The sequence below is a fragment of the Giraffa tippelskirchi genome, chromosome Y (assembly GCF_054371585.1).
Source record: "Giraffa tippelskirchi isolate mGirTip1 chromosome Y, T2T-mGirTip1v1.2.pri, whole genome shotgun sequence".
In the NCBI taxonomy this organism is placed as follows: Eukaryota; Metazoa; Chordata; class Mammalia; order Artiodactyla; family Giraffidae; genus Giraffa; species Giraffa tippelskirchi.
In genome coordinates this window covers 16,936,705-16,943,705 of record NC_137290.1, presented here as the reverse complement: position 1 = coordinate 16,943,705, position 7,001 = coordinate 16,936,705, and positions in this window count along the sequence as shown.

The following is a 7,001-nucleotide window of genomic DNA, read 5'->3' as shown; positions in this document are numbered from 1 at the left end:
TCAAAAAACTAAGATCACCGCATATTGTCCCATTACTACTTGGCAAAGAGAAGGGTGAAACCTGGAATCAGTGACAGACTTAATTTTCCTGGGCTCTAAAATCACTGTGAATGGTGACTGCAGTCATCAAATTAAAAGACACTTCCTTCTTGGAAGAAAAGCTATGTAAACCTAGATATTGCATTAAAAAGAAGAGACATTCACGTAACTAACAAAGTTCCCCACTTCATAAACCCCTATTGTTTATCCAGTAGTCATGTGCTGATGTGAGCGCTGGAGTGTAAAGAAGCCTGAGAGATGAAGAATTGATGCCTCCCAACTGTACTGCTGTAGAAGACCCTTAGGGGTCCCTTGAACTGCAAGCAGATGAAGCCAATCAATGTTAAGGGAGATTACCCCTGAGTATTCACTTGAAGGACTAATGATGAAGCTGAAACATCACCATTGTGGCCAACTGATGCAAAGAGCAAACTCACTGGAAAAGACCATGATGCTTGGAAAGACTGATGACAGGAGCAGAAGGGAGGAATAGAAGATGAGATGGTTGGACGGTATCAGCAATGCAATGGCCACATGTGTTTGAACAAACTCTGGGAGAGAGTGAAAGACAGGGAGGCCTTTTGTGCTACAGTCCATGGAGTCACAAAAGAGTTGGAGACAACATAGTGACTGAACAATGACAATCAAAGTCTCTAGAATTACTTCTTAAAATCACTCTAAAATATATTTAATTAAAGTAGTAACAAATAACCATTAATGTGGTATAATAGAAGATGGTGTAATTTTTTTTAATATGACAACTATAGGCTCTGAAAGAGACAAATCTTAGAATTGAATACATTTTAAGAATGAGTTTGCAAGGAAAATTTTATCCAAGCAATAAACAATAAAGGGCCCTAGTGGCAATACTAATTGTAGACACATAGGTCTTTTAATTAAAAATATTTTGAGACAAATGATATTAAACATGATTATACAATATTAATTATATATTTTGTCATATTACCTTTCATATTAATGATCCAATACAGCATATGCTCACCTCATCAAAGAGTTCCAGGTACCCGAATCAAACATTAAAAATGTTTGAATATTGTCTCAGCCTTTTGGCTATCATGAAGTGTAAAAATTGCAGATCTCTAGCCATAAGTATTTTTTTGAAATATTTTTGAACTGTGGTGTTGAAGAAGACTCTTGAGAGTCACTTGGACTACAACGAGATCCAATCAGTTCATCCTGAAGGAGATCAATCCTAGGTGTTCATTAGAAGGACAGATGTTGAAGCTGAAACTCCAATGATTTGACCACCTCATGCAAAGAGTTGATTCATTGGAAAAGTCCCTGACACTGGGAAGGATTGGGGGCAGGAGGAGAAGGGGATGACAGAGGATGAGATGGCTGCATGGCATCACTGACTCGATGGTCATGAGTTGGGTAAACTCTGGGAGTTGGTGATAGACAGGGAAGCCTGGCGTGTTGTGATTCATGGGGTCGCAAAGAGTTGGATACGACTGAGTGGCTGAACTGAACTGAACTGAGCATTTAGATTAGTCCAAAAATAAATATCTAAATAACAGTAGAAGAACATAAGACCACTGAGGGAAGAGAAAATCTAAATGACCATATAAACCAAGAGGACTTAACACACTGAGCAGATCATTCCTTCTAACAAGAACAGAAGAATACACAACCCTCCCATGTTCAATTAGAATATTCTCCAGAATATTTTCGAGAATAGGTTTTACCTTAAGCCTTAAAATAGTCCTTAATAATTTAAATCATACAAAATATGTTTTCTGACATCCAATAAATGTAAATTGAAATCAGTAATGGGAAAAAAGTTGGAAATTGTATTGTGTGGAAAATTAAACCACATATCCCTAAGGGACCAAAGTTTGAAAGAATAAGTCACAGGGCAAATTAGAAAATACACTGTGGTGAATGAAAATGAAAACGCAACGTACCCACATCATCAGACACAACAGATATATATACACATTAAAATGGAAGCTCTGCAAACCTGAGAAGAAGCTAATATCTGCCTCCTACAGAAACTGGGGGGGGGGGAATCAAAACTCACAGCAAGGAGAAAGAGGAAAACAATGAAGCCTAGTATGGGAATAAAATTATATACATATTTCAAAAACAGAGAAAAATCAACAAAAACAAAATAAATAAAATTGGAAGATATTAGGTAAACTGAGCAAACAAAATGAGAGAAGATCCAGTTATTGAAATGAGAATGAAAAAGATCCCATTGCAATGTAATCATACTAAATAAAGACAATTGTTAGGTAATATGGACACATATTTATGCCAGAAGAAGACTTAAGTTATGTGAAACAGTCGAATGGCTAAAAGAACAGAGTGATTAAAACAATTTTTAAAAACTGAAAATTCTGAATAGATTCATTAAATGGAGGTTGAATTCGAAATCATTAACCATAAATAAACATTTAGAATCAGATAATTTTTGATGTCTTATACTGATTAATTTTCTGAGCATGTCAATAACAATGTATGAAAGGCAGAAGTGTCCTATATATATTAGCAATCAGTGACAGTGATATTCATGCGCTAAGTTCCTACGCTCCTGTCTGACTCTCTTCGGCGCACAGCCTATCGCACATGGGTATCCCTCAATCCATCGGATTCTCGTGGTGCGTACACAAGAGTGGGTTTCCATGCCTTCCTCCAGAACATCTTCCCAAGCCAGGGATTGAAGCTGTGCCTCTTATGACTTCTGCATTAGAAGCTAGGTTGTTTATCACTAGTGACAACTGGAAAATAATTAGTGATAAATATATTATATATATATATATATATATATACATATGTATATACATACATACACATACATACTTATGTATATACACATATATAAATACAAACACACACACATATATATATACATATATCTATATTCATATGCATATATATCTATATACATATATATATGTATTCTTAAGGTATAGGTATATACTTTTGCTGTTATAGGTATCAATGTATATTTCACTGTAAGTATTTACTACAGGTATGAACTTTTGCTGAATCCAATGATCTGGTATGTTGTGGTTTCTCTTTCATTTATCTCAGATTATTTTTCTAATTTCCCTTGTGACTCAGGCATTGACTCAACCATTCCTTAGAAATGCCTTCTAAAATATTCCACAAATGACACATTTGCAAAAATGTATGCCATTTTTGAGCTTTAGCTCCATGTCTTGGTAGTCAGAGAATATAGGTGGTACAATTTAAAATTTAATTGTTTTATGCCTTAATATTAAAGCTATGCTTGAGAATATTCTAGAGAATATTCAGATATACATAGATATATAACTACGTGTATACATACATATATATTTATCTATATATAGATATAGATATATACACGCACATATGAGTAGAGATGCATATATGCATAGTATACGTAAACATGTCTATGCGTATACATCAGTGAAGATATATATATATACACATATCTTTATATATATAAACATATGTGTTTGGAAAGCACCACAAACCTCCCCTGTTTACTCTTCCTTGATCGGGAAGAGTTTCTAGCCATGTTCTTGAAATTTTGATGTCCCTTTCTCTTTCCTATCTCGTTGGGACTTGCATTAACCTGTATTAACTCTTTTCTCATTATATTAAGGCCACTTTAGGTCCTGTTGAGGTAAAAGCCCACAGTCAGCTTGTCTTGGGGTATATGAATCTACTACAAACAGTAACATTTTCTGAGGGTGTAGAGAGTAGAGCACACTGTGAACTAAGTATGCTGTCAGCCTTATCAGTAACCAAAGGATGTTGCAGTCATCAAGTCATAAGCCATTGCAGCCATCCCTGAATGTGAGCCCTGAGAGGACTCTGGATGAAGTCAGGCCGCCCATCATCAAGCCTTCAATTACCACAGCTGCCACCAATTGTGCTGCCAGAAGTGACTCTGACACAGAAAAGAACAGGACACTGGCCCTAGTTATAGTGCCTATTGAAGAAATTATCTCAAGAAGCCCAGATTCCTGCATCTTGCCATAGGTAGAATCATGCTAAACCCATTAACTTGAGATGTCCAGTTTTCTTTAATTAACCACAATATATGAACATGCTGCCTCCATGATCATTGTGAAACTTTTATACACCCTGGCACTTCCATTCCCTCTTCAGAATGGTCTTTCAGAAATACTTGAGAAGTTGCTCCTCAGGAGTAAATCCTCCTCAGGACTAAAGTCTAGATGAATAAAACAAAATTCTCAAATTTTAGGCTGTGCATTTTTCCCAGTCAGTCACACAGATTCCAGGATTTAAAAAAGAAGTGATCCTTGTACAGCATTTCAAACTTTCAAACTACATTTATAATTTCCTACTTAGGATAGTTCTGAATGTCAAAGGTTTACTATTGTGTACTAAAACATGAAGGAATTTGTGTTTCTATAAATTGTTGACATCATTTGGTAACCGCTCTTTCCTTTGAGAAACATTGCCAATCAAATGAAGTGAGGAACACTTATGTCTAGAGTCTGAGTTTATTCTGGCTAGGTTAGCTCTAAATTGTTAAGTTTTTGCTTTATGTTTTGTCTATACATACGAAAGCAGTCTTTGGTGCAGATTTTACTTGACATATGCACTGGTACACATTATACTTGACTTATGCACTGTGATGCATTTCTTGCTACTTGCCCAAGTTGGCCAAGGACTGACATCCATTTTCCAATTTAAGAAACAAGTTGAAATTGGAGTGTGATTGCTTTACAATGTCTGGTACTTTCTGCTGTAAAACAATGTAAATCATCTATCAGTATATATGCATGAGCCTCCCTTTTGAGAAGCCCTCCCACCTGCTCTTAAGCCTCCTCTCCTACTCCACAATCCACTTCCCTAGGGCACCCCAGAGTCCTGAGGAGGAGCCTCTCACTGGCTAACTACTTCATACTTGGTATTATACATATGCCTGGGCATCTTGCTCGATCCATTCCACTATCTCCTTCCACTTCTGTGTCCAAGTCTGTTCTTTACCTCTGCATTTCTTTTCCCACCCTTCAAACAGATTCTTCAGAACCAGTTTTCTAGATTCCACATATATGCATTAATCTACAATATTGGACTTCCTCTTTCTGAATTACTTCACTCTGTATAATAGGCTCTAGATCCATCCATATCTCTAGAAATAATCCATTGTTTTTTTTTTCCTTTTTGTGCACGAGAAAGTTTCCATCCTGAGCATGTGCCATAACTTCTTTATCCATTCTTCAGTAAATGGACACCCAGATTGCTTACATAACTTGTCTACTGTAAATGGTATTGAAATGGATACTGGGATACACCTTTTTTCTTCAAAGGTGGTTTCATTTGGGTATATGTCTAATAATGTGATTTGGGGGTCATATGGTAGTTTTATTGCTAGTTTTCTAAAGAACTTTCATACTCTGCGGTATCATGTCAGTATTTATTTACATTCCTAACAACGCTGTGAAGGGTTCCCTTTCTTCCACATCATATCCTTCATTTATTGTTTTAAGATTTATATTTGTGTGTGTGTGTGTTTGTGTATATACTTGTTAATTTATAATATAATTATTTTTATGTAACATCTATATTATGAATGTATAGTATAGTGTAAACACATATTTGTTAATTTATGAATATGGATATGAATGCATACACACACACACACATTTACTTCTTCATTTGTTTACATCAGGGTTTAATTGCTGCATGTGGAATCTAATTTCCTGACCAGGGATCAAACATGGAACCCTTGATTTAGGATCATGGTGTCTTAGCTTCTGGACCACTACCAAGTACCCTGTTGTCGATTTTATAATGATCACCATGCTCGATGGTGTGATATGACACTTCATTGTAGTTTTGATCTGTGTGCCTTTATTATGTTGAGGTAATTTTTGCTATGCTCAGTTTCGGGAGAGTTTTTTATCACACATGATTTTTGAATTTCATCCAAGATTTTTCAGCATCTATTGAGGTGATCATATGGTTTTAATCCTTCAATTTGTTATGGTGTATCTGATGGACTGATACGCAGATCCTGGAGGATATTTGCATATTGGGGAAAACCTCACTTAATTAAGCTGTTGGATACTTTTAATGTGCTGTTGGATTCTTCTTGGGAGTATTTTGTTGAGGATGTTTGCATCTATGTTCAACTGTGTGATAGTGGCCTATAATTTTCCTTTTCTGTGTTACCTCTGGGTCTTCTATCAGGGTGATGCTGTACTCGTAGGAAGAGTTTGTGCATTTTCCTACCACTGTAGTATTTTGGAAGAGTTTTAGAAGTGTATGTGTTAACATTTCTCTTAATGGTTCATAAAATTTATCTGTGACACCATCTGGACCTTGAGTTTGTTAACTGGAAAATTTTTTATAACAGTTTCAATATTAGAGCTTGTAATGCTGTGTTCATATTTTATGTTTCATCTTACTTGAGTTCCGAAGAATTAGTCTGTGGCTTCCAGATTCTACATTTTATTGGCTTAAACTTGTTTGTTGTAGTCTCTTATGATCCTTTGATGTTTCTGTGGTATCGGTTATAATGTCTCCTTTCTCATGTCTAACTTTATTGATTAGAGTGTTCTCCCTTTTTTTGTTGATGAGTCTGGCTCATGATTTATGTATTTTCTTTATGCTCTCCAAGAGCTCCCTTTTAGCATTATTGATCTTTGCTATTGTTTACATTTTTTCTCTTGTTTTCCTGTTCTAGTCTCAGTGACTTTTTTTTTTTTCCCAAAACTAATTTGGGTTTTCTGTTTCTTCTTCTTTCTCTAATTGTCTCAGTTGTACTGTTAGGTTGATTACTTGAGACATTCCTTTATTATAATATTTACTCTTTTAGTGTTTTATCCTGTTTCATAGGTTTTATGCAATCGCATTTTTATTGTCATTTGTTTCTATGAATATATATATATATATATTTTTTTTTTTTCTGTCTGATTTTTCGTGTATTTCTTGGCCATGAAGAGGTATATGCATGAGACTGAATGTATTCA